The sequence below is a fragment of the Chelmon rostratus genome, chromosome 2, assembly GCF_017976325.1.
Source record: "Chelmon rostratus isolate fCheRos1 chromosome 2, fCheRos1.pri, whole genome shotgun sequence".
NCBI classification, from domain to species: domain Eukaryota; kingdom Metazoa; phylum Chordata; class Actinopteri; order Chaetodontiformes; family Chaetodontidae; genus Chelmon; species Chelmon rostratus.
Genome location: NC_055659.1, coordinates 26,842,043 through 26,865,612, shown reverse-complemented (window position 1 = coordinate 26,865,612; position 23,570 = coordinate 26,842,043). Strand labels below are relative to the sequence as shown.

General features: G+C 42.6%; 1 protein-coding gene across 3 annotated transcripts in view; it reads left to right on the top strand.

Annotated features, from left to right (window-relative positions):
* The window catches only part of LOC121625056 (band 4.1-like protein 1), a 74,179-nt gene that overhangs the window by 12,183 nt on the left and 38,426 nt on the right, over positions 1-23,570 (top strand). The window contains exon 1 of one of the 3 annotated variants that reach the window (XM_041963104.1): positions 23,504-23,569. The exons of the other annotated variants lie outside the window; for them this stretch is intronic. The gene's annotated coding sequence lies outside the window, so the exon portion shown is untranslated. Of the gene's footprint in view, positions 1-23,503; position 23,570 lie in introns of those variants that run through there. 3 annotated transcript variants of the gene reach the window in all.

Here is a 23,570-nt window from a genome sequence, read left to right as displayed (position 1 = left end):
ACAGGAGTAAATGAATGTTTTACATGGTTGGTTTTTAATTTGGAGTATCTGTACCTGCAGCTAGACTAACTTGTCACCTTCATTCTCAGCCTGGTCAGGTACAGGTGGTACAACTGTGCTGCAACCCCATGATTTTTCCACAGGTCTTAACAATATTCCCAATGGGGAGGGGGCTTAATTACATGGTGGCACCAGCGGGGCAACTGTAGCATGTCATTGGTGGCCTCCCACAGTTCTTAATCTCCTGCCTCCACTTTCTCATTTTCATCAGTTTGTGCTTCCTCTGGACGAGGTTGTTTGATGATGAAACTAGGTTTCCTTTATTACTCTGCTGGCATGCCACAGTGAACTGAATAGTGATGAATAAATGATAAAGTTGCTATGGCGAACGTTTTAGCAAACAGTTGCTTATTTACACATTCAGGGTGTTCTGAGGACATTAAGCATTCATATTGCCTCATATTTATGTCCGCCTGTAACAGGATTCTCACTCTCTGTTAGCTCTGCTTTGGTCTCCACCATCTCTTGAGGGAAATATTTAGCTTTCAGTGAAACAGTTGCCTGCTGGACATGATGCTGATGAGAGCAGTGAGACCAAATCGCAACTGGCCGTGCAAACAAACCATGAGTGAAAGGATGCTAAAAGAACTCCATAGAGCTGATGGGAGCTGCAGAGTCCATCGGAAATTCTCTGTGTGTTTGTCAAATCTAGGCTATTCCTGTTTTTCCTATTTGGCCGATGCCCTTCTGCAGCCTTTGTTATAGCTGCTACATAGTCTTGGCCTCAGCCAAGATGGCAACAAACTGTCATTTGGATTTTGCAGTCGCTGAACAAACAGCAAATTAAATGGCTGTAGTCCGATCTGGATGGGCTATGTGACATTTCACTTGCATCAATGCAGCCTCGCTGTGGCCACAGGACCTTTGGAACGTGGAAGATGAATGAGCTCAGCGGGGCATCCACCTTTGTGTCTGCTGGTGTACGTCATTTATTCCTTTAGCATTGCTCCTCGTCGCCACATTTAGAATTCGTGCTTATTGCACTTTCAGATTTTTCATATTTCACGCTGTGGGGTGATTATCCATTTTTCAATAAGTCCCGTCCAGTGTGGGATTGTTGTGTTTGTATGAATATTTAATAACTGGAGATGGAAAGTACATGGCTTCAGCACATTAAATGTTGTCATTCATGTGATTGGTGAACAAGGGAAACGGCAGCACTCTATTAGAGCTGATTTCTTCTGTTTTTGCCTTTGAGCGGTGTTCAGCACAGAGCTAAGGACGAGCCATTCATCTAATTCATGTAATTATATCTGGGAATTTCTTGCTTCAGAAGTTTTCCAGAAAGTATCTTTGTGTGTTTGTGTTTGTGTGTGTGTGCGCGTGCGTGTGTGTGTGTGTGTGTGTGTGTGTGTGTGTACGAGTGGGGTTGCAAGTGAGTGCTGTCAAAGATATTGTTCCCCAGAAGTGTTTTTCTCTCAATTTTGGGAGAAGTAAAACAGCCTCACTTTCAGTTTGATAAGAATGCAAATTAAAGAATATATTTTGATTTTAAATTAATTTCCTTAAACCTAAGTGCAAGTAATGGACCGAAGCTTTTCAATTCTGTAAATAATTCAAGCGTAAACCAGAAAATGTTTGAGTTAGAGTTGCAAGGTTTTCACATGGCAGCAGCACCGTAGAGCTACAATGACTGTCAGAATATTTTTCAATCTGGCAGAGACCTAAAATCCCTACAATTCATGCATGTCATCGCTTCAACACCTTCTACCTATAATTCTATCTGACAACTCTGCCAGGTTTTCAAAAAGAAGTCAAACTGAAAGACTGAAACTATGCTCGACAGACCCTGACAGACTGAGAGTCTCCATATCACGCTGTACAATATGTACATTGTTTTGCCACACTTACTTTAAGCATTAGGCCCATTGGAGTGTAAAGCACGAGGGGAGACTGACAGTAAGGCAAAAGAGTTTTGCTATCCATACACACCGTAATAGGGCTGGGTAAAAAATACAATTTTCCAATGAACTGTGACTTTCAGATCACAGATCCAAAGGAGACTCTTAAAATCCTGAGATCGATCTTCGCTTCTGTGCTTTTTCTCAGGAATAATGTGTACGTTTGCTCTGAATGTTATGTGTAGCCTGTGGTTACATGGGCTGCACAATGTGTAAAACATCCAGTGTTACATTGTGGAACTCGAGGCCTTACGATGTGCACCAACAGGTCATTTTCACTCAGAAAGTTCTCTGGCTAAATGAGCTGTGGACAAGTTCTCCAAATATAATGACAGAATAAGTTGTTTGTAGCTGCCCTTTAGAGCGACACAGTTTAGATGCCCTTATTGGCAGGACAATTGAATTTGTCTGTACCTACCGGAGCCGATACAAATCACTGAAGAAAATGATTTTCTTTTATGTTACCACGCTTTAGATAAGGTTGGGTTCATTCACCAAAACGACTTTGTTAAGTACTTTGTTGAGGTTAGGGGACCTTCTCTCTTTGTCATGGCTACAAGAATAATCAAGTTAAAGTTTTGGAAGTATTCTGGTCACGCTTTGAAAGAAACCAGTGTTGACTGTCTGTAGGGAACATGAAATGAACACCAGTCGTCTGTCTTTAAGTCTGATTATCCATCCACCATGATGTCCTTCGTACGTTCGTCCTTCGCTCTTTCCCCATCATAGCCCCTGTGGCTGCAAGAGGGCGTGGTCACGTGAACATAAACATACAGTACACAGTCATGTATTAGTGGTAAAGATACCAGCCTGAATATGAATATGTAGTTCACAATTCTGTGTGTAGACCTTCAGGTCCTGATCCTCTGGACACCACAGGAGACTCTAACACGCAAGCTGCAAAAGATGCTGCTCTGAACTTACAGAGTTTAGTACCACATAAGCGATCGTCTCATGCCGTTCGCTACTTAACATGCTGTCACATTATATTTACAGTTACAGTTTACAGTCAACTGTACGTAGTGTTATTTACTTTCAGTCTTGCATAATGTTACTTTCTGCCTCATAGTTGAGCCAAAGGGTTTCCTTGAGCTGAGTGGACTGGAAATATCAGATCAAAGGGTCGTCCTATTTACTGGAGAGGTGAACGACATTTCCATTGCATAAGAACCTTGTGGGATGGTAATGACAGTTCCAGGTAATAGTCACAGAAACTGAGTTATGGCTTGTGAAAAACATAAAATTTTGTTTGCAAAATGCATGAAACTATTGGTTTTCATACTGCTGGATATTGTTTACAACATTCCCCGTAGGCCTCCCTGTTGTCTATTAATTCTTGGTAATGGACACCTCATTGGGCATTATCCCGCACTTATTTTCAGTTAGTGCCAATATCCAGGTCTGAATGAATACTGAATATTTAAATATTAACAGCTTTTGTTTCAGGGCTGGAGATCTGGCCCCAAAATAACAGCTGCCACCTGAAATAACAGCTGCCACACAAAGGACACTTACTCTGTTTGAAGGAGACCAGGCGAGTTGCACTTCATTTATCTAGAGAATACTTCATCTTGCCACTTTCTGTCTCTCCGGACTCTCAGCTTTGCACTTCGGTCACCCTTCCAACCTTCCATGATTCTCGTATTGACGTGATGTGGGTATCTTGGCCAGACTCGGAGGGAACATTGATTAAACTGGGCGACAGGTTATTAGCCATCTCTTTTGTTTACCCAGCTGAACAGGCTTCAGCAGAAGTCGGGAGCAGGAAGCGGAGTGAAGATCAATGTCAGATTCAGAGCAAGGCTTTTTATCACGGCGCATCAATCACAGGTGTCTGCCAGTGAGTCATCCTTCATACTTATTTGATAGAATCTCAATTTAACCATCTTCTCAAGGTTATTACAATACCTCTTCAAAAGCTCAGGGGGTTGTGAGCTTCTAGTCAAAATCTAAAGCTGCATCAAATTGTCATTGGTGGCATCTTTTATGTGTCAGAGCTGTTTGTTAAGGTCAGATTGAGCTCAAGGCTGATAGCTGATGTTATGCCGGTTGGAAAAAGTTAACTTTTACTTTTTTGACCCCTGTGGGTGAATCTGTCCACTGCATTTGACCCCCCCTAACTTCTTAGGAGCAGAGATCAGCTCTCCAGTGCCAGGGGATAAAGTCTAATTCGATGCCTAAGCCAATAGCAATGTCAGGAGTATTTTTAATACCAAACATGTATGGCTTTTTGTGTGGGAGGAAACCAGGGCGGCCAGAGGAAACCCAGACAGACTCAGCAAAATCATGCAAACTCCAGACAGGAGCATGGCTGAGATTTTAACCCAGGGCCTTTGACAGATAACTACTATGGGAACATGGTGCTGAGCTAGTGTAGTTATTCTCAGTGTCTCTATGTCTGACAATTTCCACGCCACAAACATGACAAGAATGATGCAAGGAGATGTAGTACCATCATTTCGACACTGATGACAGTATAAAGTCTAAAAATCTTTTTTTTTTTTGCAATAACACAAAAGAACAAAGAATTACTGCATCATAGATCTGGTGTTGCTGTATTCATCACCATGATTTATAAGATTATAGAAAGGCTCACATAGACACTCAAGAAACACATGGATATACTCTATAAAACATCTCCCACAGAGGTTTCTGATGGAAAATATAATGTGATACATCGGATGGAAAATTGGAGAATTAGGGCAATGAGGCTTCATGCAGCTGGCGACCACCATACAGTGCTTGAAAGCAATAGTCAGACTCAAACAATTAAATTGAAGCTTCACCAATCAATATTTCTATATTAGCAATGGCTCACGGGACTATGTGTAATGCGAAAGCAGTTGTTTGAAGAGAGAAACACTCAAATAACTATTACCGAGCTCTGCAGTTCCAGTCAGCTCTGTATAGTTTTTTTTTCTTTTAGCATTTTTAAGCTCACTGGTTTGGTTTTAAAAGCTGCAAATTTACTGTTTCGGTTCACTACTCGTCAGCTTTGTTTTGTTTTGTTTTGTTTAGCTGCAGCAGAAAACTGTTTTAACTAAAATGCTCAGTTAAACCCACGGTATGCTATTTGCTCAGTTCCAAATGGCAGATTGTTAGCAGTCGGCAGACCAAAAAAGAGGTGATGGGAGAGTGAGTATTAGACATTTATCAGGTGGCCAGAAACACAACTCCAAATGAATGCTAATGCTGCTCAGTGTCTGCTGGATGTGTAAATAAGAAAGGGGCAACTGCTACACTGCAGTACTACTGACCTACATACTTTGATACATTAGTCATATCAACTTGATAAGGCCGTAATCTGTTCAAGGCTGGGGAACCTTTTCCCCATCAAGAGCCATTTAAATTTTTATAACATCCTTTGAAGGCCATACTGAAGCATTGAACACATATATCACACTCACCTCTGCGATGGCTGGTGATGGGTCTGATGTCAGATGGTAGTTATAATGATGATGATGCTACCCCCGCAGCTGGTTTTCCAGGTTTGGGTCAGTCAGTCTTGAGCCTTGAGTTTTGAAAAGTGCTGCTGGTAGGTTCTTGATGATCTCATGTTGCTGGTTGTCACATCAGCAGGTTCCACATTAAATGTCGTATCAAATGTGTTCAGTTCCTTTTATTTACTTTTCATGTCCTGAAAGCTCTCAGCAAATGCCTGAAGGAGTTTTCACACTCAGCAGCATATTCAGACGTCACAGCAGCTTTTGTATTTGCAGAGCAGTAAAATGCAGTGTTTCCTCTTTCCATTTGCACTTGTCACAGTTTTATTTTAATTCAAATGATTTCACATTTGAAAGCAGAGATCTGAGAAGCTGCTGGAGCTGGAGGTTCAGGTCTGAGGAGTTCTCGGTAACGTCCACCATGAAGGTCAGATCACACAGACACTTGCTGTTACTGAGTTTCCACGTCAGCCTCTCCTTCCTCTCTATGAATTATTCCAGACTAACTGACACTCTGGAACAGTTTTACTTTGTCTGGTGCAGCAGCTCCACAGCAGCAACAAGGCTCTCCTTCACAAATTCTCCTTCTGAATGAGGTTTCAGCTTCTTAGCTACTTGCTTGCTACCCACAAAACTCACCTGCAGAACACTGTAAAGGCTTGCTTGTTGGGCATCCAGACTCCACCAAGTTCGTCCCCACAAACTAACTCAAGCACACTGGCTTTCCCTTTACTTTACTTACAACAAAAAATCACAAAACTCCCTAAATCTAGTTTTCGTTTTCTTGACAGTTGCCCTGATACAATGATATATCATAACTGCTATGTGCATGTTGTGTTTCGGGACCACTCAGATGGACGTATGGACTGTTTTATGTCATTTCCTTTATTAATGAAAAGAGGTATTTGCTGTCTAGAGATTTTTTTATTTCTGAGTTGTTTTCTTCTGTTTGTCTTCTGTATTTCTGAATGGTCTGAAAAGCAAATGGTCCCTATTAAGCTTTAATCACTTCTTAATGGAAGAAGTATTGACTAGACATGTGCTGGAAGTTGTAAAAGTATCCTTCGAGCTTTTGGAACATGTGTTGACTGCATTACAGTAGGGGGTTTTTCAATTGATTACAGTGCAGCCAAGAGGTTTCTGTAGCTTTTCTGTGTTATGATTATTAGAGAAACAGTATCTTAACCACCTCCACATTTACCTTAACATTCAATCATGGTTGTTGACATTTGTGCTAAGCGTGTGAGTGAATAAATGAATATATGAATAGGTGAGCTACGGGACTGCAGCTTCGGCTAACCTTTCCTTTGGTATTTCATCGTCCGCTGTAAGTGAAATCGCTCTATTCCTTGCTTCATGCAACAGTTTGTCAACCAGTTTTGAACTAGAATTTAGTTCAAGATGTGCTGGACAGTTATTGATTTCATGTTTTCGGCTCCTCGCCTCTTGCCCGTTGGATCTTTGCCCTCAGTATTGCGGTGATCTGTCCAGAGCCTGACTGACATCTTCTTTAACTGTTCTGGTCTGCCTGTATTCACCTTGAGGCCTTGGGATGTGACTTTGGAAGGAAATTTATACTTGCAGGGCACTATTTGTTCACAGATTAAACTTGAAAGTCAATATTGCACTGAGTTTTCCCTCTGTTATCACAGTGGTATTGAAATTCTGGTTATTGTCTAACAAGGATTGTGTGTTTACTTAAGACTCCTATTCTTGTCTTGCTGGAAAATCTCCTGAAACAGAATTAGGACTGTCAAGTGACATCTAAACTAATAAAGCTGAAACGATGGGTTGGTTGTCCTTTCAGATGGATTGAGTCTGGTTTCTTTACACGTTTTACTGCGAACCTTCATCACATTGTCTTATCACATTGTATCAGCCATCTGTGATACAAGTCACTGTAATGCCAACATACATGGATATATTTATGTGCTTGAATCAGTAAGATTCATTACATCAGCTGTGATGAGGAAGAAGCAGTTTTATTTCTAGTAGATTACATGAAAAAATAATCTAATTTTGAAGGCAGAGACAAGTCATATTGACACATGGTTGTATTGGTCTAGCTCTAATTTATACACTAGTCATGCAGCTTAGACTCTTTTGCATCACAGTGGCAGACAGTGCCTGGAGAAAGGTCTGGCAAAAGTATTTGGGGGAAAAAATGTCTACTTAGGTTTTTATATTTGCATTTCTATCAGACAGTTTCAACAATCCACTGCAAATACTCAACAACTCAGGACTGAGTATTGTTTTGTCCGCAATGGAGTGTGTGTTTGTGTGTGTAAGAGAGAGTGAGAGTGTCCACTAGCACTCAATCCCCTCACGGACAAGGCTGACAGGACAGATAGCCATTTACCTGCAGAGTGCTGGGTCAGCACATTCGGCCTCTCTTATTTCAAGGCGGCAGGCTGCCAGTCAGCCCATGAAAGGAAGAAGGAGAGAATTGAAAGGTGCCTTTGTTTTGGTGTGACGCTGCCTCTCGTCGCTGTGCGAGCACTACCATGTCCAGCTGACTTACATTCGGCCTCTGTTCGCCGGTGTCCAGCCCGCTGCTGCGGTTTTAAAGGGACTGACTTGATGGCATGAATACAAGGTCGTGGACTGAGCCAGCATGCAAGTGTGATCTACCAGGTAGCACACTTTACCCTGTTTCTGCTGGTTGGACACATTTTCACCTTGTGTTATTAATGTCTTAAATATTGTATGTGCAATCATGCAAACTTTAATACACCACTCTGCACCAAGTACTGCAATATTAAAGGAGTCCTTAATGCCAGCTCCAAATGAAAAAAGTTTTTTCAGCCCAGTTTCCTTGAAAACATCAACTGAGGATGGGGCCTAGGGGGCAAAGCCTGTCTTTCCCACAGCAAGTGACAAGAAATTTATTCCGCTCATGCAACAGAGGTCTGTTTTGTGTCTAATCTGCATGAAGTTTTATTTATAATTATTTTTCTGTTCTTAGGCCTGTAGAACAATGATATCCTCTTGGATCTGCACATGCACGGGGGTCCGTTTTGGCACCCTCGTCATTAAGCCTTCAGTTCCAGAGCCGTATGTCTCTCCTGAAAGACATGCTGGCAAGTACTAATGTTAATAAATCAAATGATGTTATTGTTTTAATAATCTTTCTGTTTTTTGCACATACTATCATCTAGTGATTAAGCCGTTGCTGGCTTGCCTAAAGGCTGGTGCTAGTTTTTGATAAAACATCATAAAGCTTTTATAAGTTAACTAATGGCTTTATTGATGGTTAATTAGTTCATTAACTGATGCTTTATGTGTCAGTTATAAGCCATTCTTTGGAACAAGGTTTGAGGTCTAGCAGGACACTTAATTCTTTAATTCATCTGTAGTGGAAATCACTTTTTACTAAGATGGGCAGTCACATGATCATTAATCAAATGCACTTCAATATGTGTTTGTTTTTACATGCACTAAACACCTTTATTCATGAGGTAGACCCCTTCAATTTGTTCATTTGACCTGTGACCTTCAGGAATAATGTTGCAGGGCGTTTGGACAACACCCCATGTATTAACTATATATTAACATTTACTGCAGAACAGTTTATTACCCTTTATTATTGACTTATGAACATTTATAGCTGCAGACTTGATGTCTTACTACAAAGTGGGAAACACAGGAGCATCATGAATGCAAGAGGTTTTTCCACAACCTGGCTTAAAGCATGAGTAAATGATTCATAAAGCAGTAATTAATTCATTATAAAGGATGACTCGTCAGTGTCCTACCCAGAAGGCCTGTATTGGAATCCTGTCCATGCTGACAAGAAGACCAGCAAACTAACGCAATATGCAGTGGCACATTTGGTGCATGGGCTCATGTGTCTGAAATGAGATGCATTCTACAGCAGAGATAATCAGAACACACCGCACTTCAACATGGCTTTGTTTTCAGGCAATCTCAGTTTCAATTAAAGCTGTGTTAAAGGTTGTGTTAAGAGCCCCAGCCTCTAGCAGTAGTAGCTTTTTTTGCCTTCTAGCGCTCTTTAGAAGTGTCACAGGGTGGCTGTTCATGTCTTAAGGAGGACACAGAAGTTGCCTTTAAAAGAAGGAATGCATTATTCAAGAGGGTGCTCACGGGAATAAGGAAGGGGAATCATAACCAGCAAAGAAGCTGAATATCCTCTGATAACTCCTAATAAACAGAAGCAAACATCAGCATGAATGTAGAACATCACTGCACACATAAGGGACTTGAACATCGACAAGTCGCATCACATGATAAGTAGCTGCTAGTGCCGGCAAGTATTCTCCTAGATAATTCAGAGGGTTTGGTGATCGAGAGGAATTATGAGTAGCATGCCTGTCTCTCTCAGACCCCCCTCTCCTCCTCAATTATTCATCTTCTCAGGTTCCAGGTCAGCCCTGGTTTAGCACAGATTGATAGATTTTATAACCAGCAGGTTTTTTACTAAGGGCTCCAATTATACCCCGGGCTAAAGACAAGCATATTAAAAAGGAGATTATGTATAATGTGTCCTGCAATCTATCTGTAAGGGACTCTGAGGTGACAAACAGTGCTTGAGGAAGAAGGGGAGACACACACACACACACACACACACACACACACAGACACACACACACGATTTGTGGTGAAATGGAGACTGACTGCCCACCTAACAGCCACCTTCAGGTCAGCTTAATTGGACAGAGTGTGATTTTAGGCTTCGGTAAGCACCAGCCTATCTTGTGTGTTTTAGGCTTTTTTTTTTTTACAGCGCCGCTGTGTGTGTGTGTGTGTGTGTGTGTGTGTGTGTGTGTGTGTGTGCGCGCGCATGTGTGTGGAGTATCTCTCAGCTCTTTAATGTTGTACAAGAGCTGAGAATCCAGAAGCGATCTTTGTTTTACCTAAACCTCGAGCTGCATGTACCAAAGCTTGTTCAGACTGACTCTGAAGAATTGAGAATATTGGGCTTGACATTTTTGTGTGTGATGTTGCTGATGTGGTCATGTTATAGCATCTCCTACCAGTGTCAGATCTTGTAACAGTGCAAGGACCCACCGGGGCGTAACCAGATACAATCTTTGACCAGTGTTTTACCCGCTGGACCTGTTGGCTTTGCACTCACTTGCTTGAGAACCTTAAACTTGCACTAATTGATTTTTGGGGCCAGTGGAAATAAGCTGTGAACACAGCATTGACATATCATCACCTTTTAAGTTGCTATTTACACACCCAGCTGTTAAAGCATAACCTTATCATTCATTTGGAGCTACCTGCAAATGTAAATCCAATATTCACTCACTTTTTAGCTCTGTTTTTGGTCCCTGAGGGAATTGTCTGTCATTGCAGCTTAAGACTCCACTTGATCTTTTTCATCTTCTATTTCATGTAATTGTCCCGGTGTTAACTCCTTCTCCCTTTTCTTTCTTCAGCAGTCATCATTTTCTCCTAATAGATAAAAAGAAACGTTCAAGTCACTCATTGTAATTAAATGTTAGCTTGTTAACTCGTTGCAATAAATGGAGGCTTTGACTCCAGCCCTGTTGCTATGGCGACTCATTTTAGATACAGGCTGGGCGTTAATTTTAAAACGGTGAGCAGACATTTTTAACTGGCACTGCTTAGTAGGTGAGTTAATGGACACCCTTCAGCCAGTAAGAAAAGAAGAGAATGAGCTCTGAAAATTCATTTCAACCATTCTCTGTTCGTTCAGCAACACAAGCAACACTTCACCTTGTCCTGTTGTTTTCCCATTGTCATCTGATGCAGTGTAATGAAAATATCACTTAAGCTGTTGAATTGAAGTCTTATAGCAAGCTTGAACTTTTTAGTTTTTATTCAAATTGCAATTTCAAACAGTTTAATCACCCCTAACATTATTAACACTGTCTCAACAAGCTCATAAAGTGAAATATTTATTTGGCCACCAACAATTTTGCAAGATAATGACAACCGTGTCCAGAATATTTTGTCGGCTGTAGCGAATTAGCGTGATTTATGCGAGTGAACTAAAGAACAAAATGAAAGTGTGGCTGTTGTCTGGTTAGTATGCACTGCTGATATCATCATTCTGATGCTCGAAAAGATGGAGTGGATGTCTGCGCTGTTTAAAAAGTCTTTCTCTGAATAAACAGCCTAGCTGCTAGCCTTAGCATCCTGTCAGTAGCTGGTGTTAATGACCGACAGCTGGGAAAATCAGCTGTAATCTCTCATCTGAACGTTTGACTACATCATATTATAATTTAAACTTCTTAACTTAATAGCTCTGGAGTATCTTCCTCAATATGAGCTGCATTTATCAAGTTGTCTGCTGGGAACTTAACTGACTCAACTGATTATCTTTTCATGTAGAAACAGGAAGTTTGTGATTTGAAATGAAATGAAAATTCAGCCATTCATATCACAATATTTCAATGAAATATGCAAGACCTTCAGATTGATCAGCCCTGTCTCATTGATGGCTGCAGTTTTTGGCATTTGTGTAAAATGCTTTCACTTATTTTATCTTTCAGGTGTTTGCCTGCATAGTTTCTCTGTTTTCTTATTGATTTTCATACTGGACGTGTTACTCATTACAAAGCACATCAGGAAGGAAGACAGGCCCCCCCCCCCCCCCCCCCCCCCCCCCCCCCCCCCCACCTCTCCAAGACACACAGACACATTTCCATCACTTTTGGGAACATTACTCACATACTTACATTAGTTTCCTGGTGACTTACCCCAACCATAACAACTACTTGCCATACCCTGACCTTAACCTCTACACCCTATAATTTAATGATTTACGTTATTCATCAGGAAGGCGAGTCCCCGCAGTGTGACTGTGTTAACAAATTTATGTCCCCACAACATGAGTAGCACACACACACACACACACACACACTCACTCAGACTGATGCAGAGAGTCTCCTGTGCCGCAGTGGCTCTTGGCATGCCCTTCGTGGGAGGATAGCAGAGATTGGATGAGCATTCGTGCCTTCATATAAACACAATGCAGTAGCTGATGTGTGTGTGTGTGTGTTCGCCTGTGTGTGCAATCTGCAGCAACAAGGTCATGCTAGTCCAAGTGTGTGGGCCCTGATGTGTGTGTGTGTGTTTCCCAAGTGAACAAAGTCAGAATTAAGTTTTTTCAACTTCAGAACCTGGCTGGGCTGTCTGTACATTTCACTCTGTGTGTGTGTGTGTGTGTGTGTGTGTGCTTGAAAAACTCCTCTGTGTAATTTCCCACTTGGAATACATGTTCATGGAGGCGGTCAGGAGGGTGCAGGGTGTCCCAGTGTGAACTCTAGTCAAATTCAGGAGGAACTTCACTTTCCATAAATGTGCCCGCCTATGGACTGTTTCTCCTTCCGGGTTTACACTTAAAATGTTGTTTGTCTCCTCCTGATAGTGTACAGTGTGACACAATGGAGCACTGCTTTGTATAATGTATAAATAACGCAGGGCAGTGGCAGTGTGCAATATGGTCTGAGTAGGGCAGGACTATTTGGAAACGGCTGTCTGGCACTTGGTCAGAAGAACGTGCTGTGCCTGTCTCAGTGGTGAACGGAGGAAAGAGATTTAAGGTGGTCTGAAATAATTCATACATGGATTGGGATCTGAGTTAGGAGGAATTCAGCCCATTCTGTCTTAACTTGTCAGGCTGTCGCGTTCGCTGTGTGAAAGTCTAACACCGCAGATCATGAGAGTCAATAAAAGCAGAATCATTTCTCTCTGAATGTCCCACAGCTCGCCCAAGGATGGCTCTCCCACTTGGCTTTGCTGCAGCAATGACAGTTTTTTCTTATATTTGTGGAATGAAGGATGACTCAGACTCAAAGCAGAACAAAAGAAGATGCAAGTGCCGGCCAAAGTATTAAGTGTAATTGATTCTGCTGTTGAGTTTGTGCATAGTGTGGCGCTTCATTTGCAGGGATGCAAGAGCCTTTCGAATATCTTTCAAGAAGTCTTATGTTGAGAGCACCGTATCCCCCAGAACAATATCAAATTAAGAAGTCAAAGAGTTGATGTTCGGTTAGGGTCAGCTTCTAAGCTCACTAAACACAAAGAAACACTTTGTTCTTTCACAACGATTGGCTCATGTTGTGTTTGCATCCAGCACATTTAAAATAAGATTCCCTGGAGCGTTGTGTGTTGCTCACTTTGATTTTTTCCCCCCCACACTGAAAAGTCCAGCTCTTATGATTATTAGCTTTCATCCGTGATCAAAGTGACTGTGAGATACTGATTTTAATAGCTGTTTTCACATTCCATATGTCAGATCGAAGTGAATAATCGGGCTTTCATGTCGTCAAAAATCACCTTGCAACTTTTTCGGGATCCTGTGTCTGTGCTGAACCTGCTCTGAGGTCAGTTTGGTCGTAAAATCTGATGCTGTGATGTGAAGATATTAAATGTAGAAACTGCAGGAGCTGGTGTTTAACGCGAAGGAGTAAAAACGCTTCCTCACTGTCATAACAGCTGCGCTGTTGTGCCTTGCCCTTGCCTGGTGCCCTCCATGAGCCACACGCCTCTTGTCCTGTGCACATTTTACACAGTCCTGACGAATACCACTTGAATGTGCAAGCTTCAGACTGTGAGGGGTCAGTTTCCTTAAAAAATGTGCAAGCAGACCATCTGATATGTGAAGCTTTTGTATGACTTTGCCTTTAACACAGTGAAGTTTAAGAGTTCTGCCAGACAAAACTGAAATTAGCAGTAAAACTTGCTGGACACTTGCTGTCTGTTTGCCTTGGTGTAAATAAATGAGGTATAATAAGGTTTCCCGTATACATTCAGACTTTATTAGAGTCTGTATTGAGGCACTTGCAACTAAGTGAGACTTCAGCTTTCTAATCTTGATTAAAAGAAATCAAGCCAGAGTGCAGCAACAGTGCTTTTACTTTGAACTTGAGAGGGCTGCAAACAAAGCAGCCTCTGTCTCTCTCTCTGTTATAACCAGGCTGCATGTTTGGAGAAGAAAATAAATGGCTTTTAGAGTCAATCTCATCTGCAGTTTGGTTTTTCAGGGGTGAAAGAAAAAAGATTTGCGAGGAAGCATCTTAATGAGATGTGAAACAGCCTCCTGCCCCCCTTTTGTACGACACCCATTGTTCTGCATCTCAGAGGATGTGTTGAGAAAATCCCAAAATGCAAACGTTTATTCAGCCGTGGAGCACAACAGCACCACAGCTGCTCCGTCCCCGCAGAAACAGAAAATTAACCGAGTGATCAGTTTGCTTATCGGTTAATTGTTCAAGTCATTCATCATTTAAGTCAACATGTTTCTCAAACATGAGGATTTTCAGCTTTTCTTGTCTTTTGTCATTCTCTTTCACATTTAAGTCAGTTTGTCAAAAACTAAATAGATTATGAATCGACTTTGGAAATAATACGTGCCCCCTTAAAGTAGGATTAGCAGCTAATTGAATGAACCCTGTGCTTCCTTTGAAATAATGTCTTCAGATTTTTTCTGTACAATGTTTCCTACATTTGTTCACATTGATTACAATTCCTGAATGGAAAAAATGCATTTTTAAAGACCACTTGTACACGTCATGTCATTTTAAGTGAAGTGAAAAGGAGGGAAATTGTTCTGTGTAAACAGCTTCTCTGCTTCTTACTGTCCGTGGTCTGTACCTCTGACTCCAGCGTGTTTCTGTGTAACCTTGTGGCATTAAAGCTCTGCACCCACTGGCAGATTGTGCCACAGATGTTGAAGAGTGCTGCGGGCGCCCAGCACCCACTCTCCATGTTGCTTTGTGAGGATAAGCAGCAGAGGACACTTAGGGGAGGACAGATCGATAGCAGCAAAGAGTGTGCTGTGGCGAATCTCATACCACGGAGAGCAAACCTTTGTGACAGAGTCATTCATGCTCCCAGGTACACTGAAACACATGTTTTGCTCTCTTTTTGTCAGCACATGTTTATCTGTGCTTCTTTTCATCATTTCATCTGATAGAGGTCAGATGGATGGATTGCTGAAGAACCATATGGTACTGGACAATGTTTATCCTGAATCACTCTCAATAATAATAAGGTGGGCAGTGCATCATGAGGCTAAAACCAACCACCAACAGAAAAAGTTTGAAATCAAGGATTGAAGATCTGTAAATTGCATCAGTTTGATACATCTTATGTTAAATATTAAAATGAAATATTCATTATCACATTTATTATATTATTATATATTTCCTGCAGCGAGAAGACACTGATTAGCACATTTACAGTAAGAAACATCGTTTGTTTCAGAAAATCTTATTCAAAGGGAATTTGGGAGAAAATCTCATATATATCCCTATCTGTAGGCCTATTTGGTATATATGATTTTAAAGTTGTAGTGCCTATGACATTGGGATCCTGGTTGATTTGGCAACACCCCCGGTTACTGTGGTAGCAGCAAGGGTGGGCTAATACTACAGCAAACACTCCTTGAGCAGCTGCTTTGTCAGAAATAGAGGAGCAACTGGTGTATCTGTTTACAGTGCAGCCAAACAAGCTGGCATTTCGATAAAGAAGCCAGTTAATAATAATTGCAACTGCGATCTGATTTCTGTCAAGTTGTTTTCAGCATCTGCTCCTCAATATAAGCCACTCCACACTTCCCCAGTTGGACAGTTTTGATGTGAAGCAGCTGCAGTGAGATGTCCTGTTTGCATTAGCAGTAATAGCTCTGATATGGCTGTAGGAGAGTGAACACTAAACCCTCGTTGCTCGGTAGGCAGTCTTTATCCAGCCTGGGAATGGTGGACTCCGCCACTATAACCAACAACTACAGAGTAGAGAGAATTACTGAATGTAAATGCAATTAATGGATATTACAAAAAAACACTGGCCATCATACACAGGGCTGATTATATGTAAATCTAAAAGAAAAACAAAGATATAAGTGACATAATAATCTCGAGAGCTGATAGAGAGGGCTCAGAGCGGAGCAGGTGGAGGGTGGAGATGTTGTTGATTTGGCTGATGCCTCATGCCCAATGCAGACTGTCTTATCTTTAGAGTGCAATCATAGCCTGAAGTGATGTCACAGCTCACTGAGCATGTTGAGCATGAGTTTCATTTTGATGAACACAGACCACTTTCACACAGAAACTCCCTTTCCTGTTGGTTTGCTTTTAAGAAATATTCAAATATTGCTTTTTTGTTTTTCTTCCTTTTTTCTCCTCAGCCTGGTTTGTTTCAGTCATTTATTTTTAGTTAACTGATTCAGTCCAGTTCCCTCGTCACAGCTGTCTCACTCAATTGCGTCACATCTGTACCTGAAGAACTTGGAAAAACCTTGTTACATCTGGTCCATCTGAAGTATTCGCAGTCCTAATGATATTTTTAAAAGCACATTTTACAATAATTAAACTGAACACAGATACATTTCCAGATTTGTTCGTTAACTGTATATACGTATGTTTTAAATTGAAAAATAAAAACTGAATATAAGAGCACTGTATGCTGAAGGCTTTGCTCTTTGCTCAGAGTAAATACATAAACACTATAGCAGTTTCATTCCTGGTTGGTTTTATTACATGTCAGATATTGAAAACAGTATGACACACCACATCCAATCTGACCAACTGACGACAGAGCGCCAGTCACGTTATCAATACAACCTTAAAATAAATGCAAAGCCTGCTGAAGCTAATATTAGGACCTGACACTCTGATGATTTTTGTGAAGCCTGTCTCAACCTCTGCACATGATAATTACGCGTCACTGTGACGGCTTCCACTGTTATTACAGAGCGCCACTGCCGGATTGCACCTGCTGAGATCTATGCAGCTTTATCGGAGTGCTGTAATGGAGCTGTTTGCAGATAACACACTAACTGCTTATTATTCCAGGGCTATCAGATCACAAAGGGCATCGGGGGAGAAACAGAGAGAGAGAAAGAGAGAGAGAGAGAAAATGGAACTGCCTCAAACATGCCTCTTTCTAGACCTCATGTCTTCATCTGCAGTCAAGATCACCAGCCACCATCTGTTTTACATGGAAAGCGGGATGCCTTTTTGCTTGTTTGAGTGGCCTGGAAAAGGTGCTGTGTGGAGAAGAGTCTCTGGTCCGGTTATGAAGAAAACCTCCCCGATCACAGAGGCATTAATTAGTCCAATGGACAGGATCCTTCCTTTCACAGCTCAGCTCTCCTGCTGTGCTGCAGCCCGCCACATAGAATACCATATGGCATGGCCTTGTGCCACCTTCTCCCATGGGCACTGGGGAACAAGCCTTAAATGGGCCATGACAGGGACAGTGGATGATGCTGCAGGCTCTGTTGCCATAGTGTTTTGTGTGAAATAATCTCCTGGTTGTGGATCAGTCCGGTAATTTGTTACAGAGACGCTGCACACGTTGTCTCCTCTCCCCTCTTTCCTACGTGTCCTCTCCTCACACCGTCGTGGCACTGCGGTATTTTGCATGCATATGGAAGAGCCTTAGATAGCCATGGCACGGCTTCATTCTCTGCACCCTGGCATGGAGAATGTGAATCGGCCCGTAGCCAAAATGTTTTGGAGTGTGCGCCGCTCTCCTCGGATGATGGAAAAGCTTAGGCCCGCGGTGTGTGCGTGCGCGCGCGTGTGTGTGGAGAAAACGTGGGGAGGAACGTAGGCAAGCGAACAAACACACACACTGACTCATGCGCTCCAGCTGCTGCCTCGCTGTGCGGCGACGGTCTGCACCTGCAGCACGCCAGCCATGCTGATGCACATGCCCACAGTCACTCTGCCTCCTCTCACTTTAAGCAGTCCATTAGCCAACGGCAGCTGAGTGCCGCTCCAGCTAGCTGGGCGGCAGCAGGATGTGTTTAGCTGGCAGGGAGGGCTGCCGCTGGGAGCTAGCAGGAGGCCCATTTGTGCCAAAATAGCTTGCGTCCAGCAACCCTCTTAAGTTTTCTGAATTGTTCCCGTCGGAGCACACTGCAGTGTCATTCTGATGAGTTTTTCCTGAGCGCCTTCTGCCATTAACATTTATAGAGATGCTGCGTGCTCCAATAATGAAAGCAGCAGCTTTCGCTTCCTGTAGGAACACCACCCCTCACTTTCCATAGAGAGATATCTGTACAAAGCATTCAACTTCTCTGTGAAACGTAGGCCTAATCTGTAAATTCTAAGAAATTCTGCATTGATATCAAATTCAATGGGATTTTTAAAAACTGCTCCATGCCTGCTTATAGGAATCCCAACAATCCCTTCTGTGTTTGCCAGCTGATTCATCTTGATCCCCCGAGATAAATACAGTAAAAGAGTGTGACTATAACTCAATGTGACCTGTGCTGTGATGAGTCCTGCTGTGAGCGCCTCCCTGACATCCACCGTTTTCCTGTTGATTTATGGCCTTCTCTATGACTTCTAAGGGTGAAAGGAAATTGGTAAAACCACCTTCGAGGTGATTGCTGTGTATATAAGTGGCAGGTCAGTGTTGGGAGGCAGTTAGTTGTGTCCTTCCTGCGATAGATATCCGAGGCCTGTGGCTGAGTGGTTCTCTCTGGATTTATTTCCACAGTGGAGATCTCTTTCTGATGAACTCTGTTACAAGGACACGCGCTTGCAAAACGCAGTTGAGCGTGACCATTTGCATAATATTATGCATATGCAGGTTGACCCAGGGCTTCATTGTCACTTTCTTGTGCGGGACAGACGCAGCGCTGAAATCTTCACCAAATAAAAGCAATATTTGTGAGTTGAGCAGAAGAAGCGGGGACATAGATTGACCTTGAACACGAAGCAAACATCACAAAAGATGAAAGTGTTTTCCAGAGAAACACATAGTGCTGAAACACACACCTTGTCATTGGAAATTGATCAATAATAATAAAAGAAAGAGAAGCTGAGTACATTTTTAAAGAAAGCCTGTGTGCAGATCAGTTTTCCGCTAAAAAGAAAAACTAATCTGAGCCTTGCGCCAGCCAGGCTAACACTGTGGGAAACAAAGCAGGTATTGTGTCAGCGCTTACAACAGGGTCATGAGGCAAGACTTGCAACTTCCCGGTTGGAGAGGATGGATTTCACAACAGACTTAGGCATTTTATCTCACTGTTAATGTGGACTGGAGAGATGCAGATGGATGTCTATATACACATATCCAGGAACAGTGTGGCTGTGCACTGTGCAACCCATAACTGACTCCTGAGATAAATGTTTATAATTGCGAGCAGTGAATTACACCCAGTGAGACTTGAAACTGAAATAAAGAGAGGTAGAGCACACATGGAATATATAATGGTACTGACTTCATCTGTCTGTTAAAGTGATGGCTTATTATCATTCACACATATAGTAGGTGTCTTTTGTGTGAATTGTTGTTATGGCTTCATTCAGACATGACGTGACTCTTAGAGGAAGATTCAACGCCTGATCGATATTTGGCACCACTGCTGAAGAGCAGGTGTGTTGGAAATTATGACATTAAGTAGAAGACTGTTCACAGTTCTTCATGCATGTGCTCACATTAAAGCTGCACCTGTCAAAGTCTTTCAGCAAAAGGTCAAATGATTATGTGTAATGTGTGAAGGGTCGCTCGTAGTGACGAGCCCCTAGAGGGTCGTCACTCAACTCGGCGCTTCCCTCAGCCCTGTGGAGCTTTTAGTGTCTCTCAGCTCATTGTTTTGGTGTTGCGGCCCTCAGCTCCACTGTTTCGGTTCAGTCTTCCAGCCGTCATCAGCGTTGTTTCCCGCAGCGGGAAACACATGTTTTCAGTTCAACGATTTAAAGCTCTGATCAACCCACTGTATGCCAGCTGCCGAACACAAACACAGTCAGGCAGAGTTAGCAAACGGCAGGTGAACACAGCACAGCATTTGGCAAGTAAAGAGCAAGATATTTCCCTAAGGTGTTAGAGGAGTTAATACTGGACTTATATTTGCTGGGTGGCCAGAAACATAACTCCTAATGATCGCTAATGCTGCTACATGTCTGCTGGATGTTTATATAGACAGCTGTTACCTAGCACGATCACCACATCAGCTGTTTCCTGTATTCGTGTCACATGGGTGTCGCCACTGACACGCCCCTTGTGGCAGATCTTGAGTCTGTTTATTTAAATGGGAGAAGCGAACGTGAGCATAGATTATGATCCATTCTTTTGCCTCTAGTCACCAAAGTAAATTTCGGGCTCATTTTTCACACGCTACTTATCTTCTAAGCATTGTGACACCAAAATGCCATTTTTCAGACCAACAAGTCTGGAGGAAATTGACTTTGCTTGACATCCGTCTCTGTCTCAGCAACAAGTTCTCGCAAGACCTGGAGATCTGGAGCGAGCGTATTAAGCTAGCAGATACAAAAAAGCAGACAAAAGATGGCACACACGTTGAATTTGTACTGTATCTAGTGTTTTGACAGGGACAAGCAAAAGTCCACCAGTAGTGTGTTAGTGTCAAAATGCCCAGTGGGGATCTGTGTTAACAGTTTATTGGATTTAACTGAAGTCCCCCCAAAAAAATCAATTAATCCAGGTGATGTAAAGGCTACAGCAGCACACTCACACACACACAAACACACACAGAGTAAACCCTGGCAAGTTTGTAGGCTTATTCAATATGATCTAGTCGCAGTTAGCATTATTCATGCAGTGTTGGAAGTGGAAATTTTACAACACCCTACGAAGATTGCTGTTGTGACTTTTCCCTATCAAAGTAAATCAAACATTCTTCAAACATTATTCAGACATGAGCCCACCATGTCAGATTTTCATCACATCAAGGTGCACGTCTGAAAGGGGCTTGTCAACAAATGCTCCCGCAGTCAGTGACTGCTTTCGAACTGATTGCGAGGCAGCTGATTTGTTTCTGCTTGAAAATAAGCATAATGACAAAGTGGGCTACAGTAAACAGCACAAAACAGAAGAGAAGCTAGAGGCTTGTAAACACATGAGAAAAATACGAAAACCGCAAAAATGAATATGAAATATATACATAAGAACAAAAAGAAAAGTAAATTAAAATAGGCCTAATGCAGAAAGCGAAATCAAAGGGAAAGTGAATGTGTTGCGTGGGAGGATGTGTGTGTATTTCTTCAAAGGGAAAGGGAAAATGAGGGTGGGACTAGCTGTGTGTGTGCCGTGCTGAGGCAAATCTTCAAGCAGTTTGGGTCATCAGACGAGTCCTGTGTGAAATTGTTGAGTGATGTGGATTTATTGACAGCTGGACTTGAACTGCGGCACAGTGGAGTTTGTCTCATCTAATGGAGAACAAACATCATCTTGCCTGGGATTCTGGTGAGTTGACGCCCCTGGAGTATCTTGTATTATGCTGCAGTTTGGAATTTGTGAACTGCATAGAAAGTGCGCTTTAAAGTGGGAAGGCAAGGGACTTAAATTGATGCATTTATTCATAAATAACACACTTTATCGGACTGCCTGCTGACAGTCACTAGGCTAACAAATGTGTACAAGTGTTATGTTAACATTGTCAGCATCTTAACAGTGCTTATCTGTTTTCGTGATCAGTTTATCTTTAACCTGCAGTAAACAGCAAAAATGCTTGCGAGTTGTTTCAGTGCACCATTATTGAAACCGCTCTGACCTGTTTGGTTATTTTTTTTTTTTTGTCATCAGCACTTCACCAAAGCCAACAACCAGCTGTAATTGTGGTTGCAAGGAATGGATTTTGCCGCTCGCAGATTACAGTGGTTGAGAATCTGGTTTGGGATGTGCAGCCATTGTGACAGTCTCTCATTAACTGGAGCACAGCGGAGGCTTCACGCCGAGACAATTACACAGTGGCCTTTGAGAGTGTGACAGCGCTTTTTGACAGGAACTGATAAAACAGGAGGCACACGTGTTCGCATCTGTAAGTGTTAGACTCCAATACAATATGTTGATTCATATGCAACATATTGTATGCATCTGATGGGATGAAAGTGGAACAAGTGGTGTATTTTTCATTACCAGTACAAAATATTCTCAAATTATTGACATTTGGTGGAGGGAATGGGAGCCCTTGCCATGAAATAGTAATTATTCAGACATAAAGTGGGTGGTAAGAAGAAACAAAACATGCTGGAAGACTTGTTTTGGGAGACTTTGACAATTGGACCCTGAACATTCACAAGAGACAAAAGGGAATATTTCAAAAACACGCATTTGAAGGGTAATGCCTTTAAGTAGCATGGATCTGTGTGTCATATTCGTGCTTCTGAGAATGCAGCACAGCTTTGACAGAGCACTTACAAGCCAACAAGCTATGTCTTGCAACCATGTGTCTCCCTGCCCCCGAGGTTCATGATGATGTCTGTACAACCGCCCATGTGCTCCCACACCCATGTCCTCATTTCTGCCCTAAACTCCCGTTAGCGTCCTCTCAAACCGCTATGTTTCCCTGTTAGCGGTTCTGCGTTTGCTCATTTATCCCAGCATCAGCTGCATTTGTAGTCCCTGCGGTGCGCGGCGTCTGGCAGCTTCAGGGACAGACCCGTCAGCGCTGAGGCGTCCTGCCTCGTGCATGCACCACTGGTCTCCAGCACAGCGTGAGAAAGGTCAGTTTCCATTAGATACACTGTGACAGAATGATGTCTCTGCAGCAATTTATACCCAGCCTCCCTCTGGCTCTGGCTAATTCTGCTCTCCGCCTGCGACTGTGCGCGTTGATATTCATCTGAGAGCGAGCACCTTTAATTTAGCCAAGTGAGTGGCAAACTTTGTGTCCAGACATCTAGTCTGCTGAGAGGAAGGCGAGCACGTGTCCTTACTACAGCTGCGAGGAGGAAATATTTCTCTCTCTGCGGGTGATTCCAGGCCGTTGCAGGAATGTGAAGCTTGAAGAGTCATGCAGTTGTTATGGCTGTACTTTACTTAAGCATTAGTCTTTCCACTCAGTCCAATCTGTCACCAACCATTGGCAGGAGCTCATACAGGAAACGCAGCAGAGTGGTGGGCTGGGGGGCAGGAGAGGTGTTCGGGCTGCATCGCCGTCTCAGGAACGGAACGCCGCTAGAGTGGAAAAACACACTGCATCTCTTAACACATGGCACGTTGTAAAAATGTGCTCTGGGCGATGACTGAGTGGCTTCCATCAGCGTTTCGGTGTGGTTGTCAGTGTGTGTGACAGGCCGTATGTGTAATGTTGGTGAATGAGAGCCGTTGAGCCTCCCTTCGTCGTCTCCGAGTGACTGTATGAACTGTCACTGACATACTGCAGCGTGCCGTGCATCAGTGGGGCCGAGACATGTCAGACAGAGGCACGGCTGCTTTCTAGGAAGAAGAGCTGGAGTTTTTGATGACACGG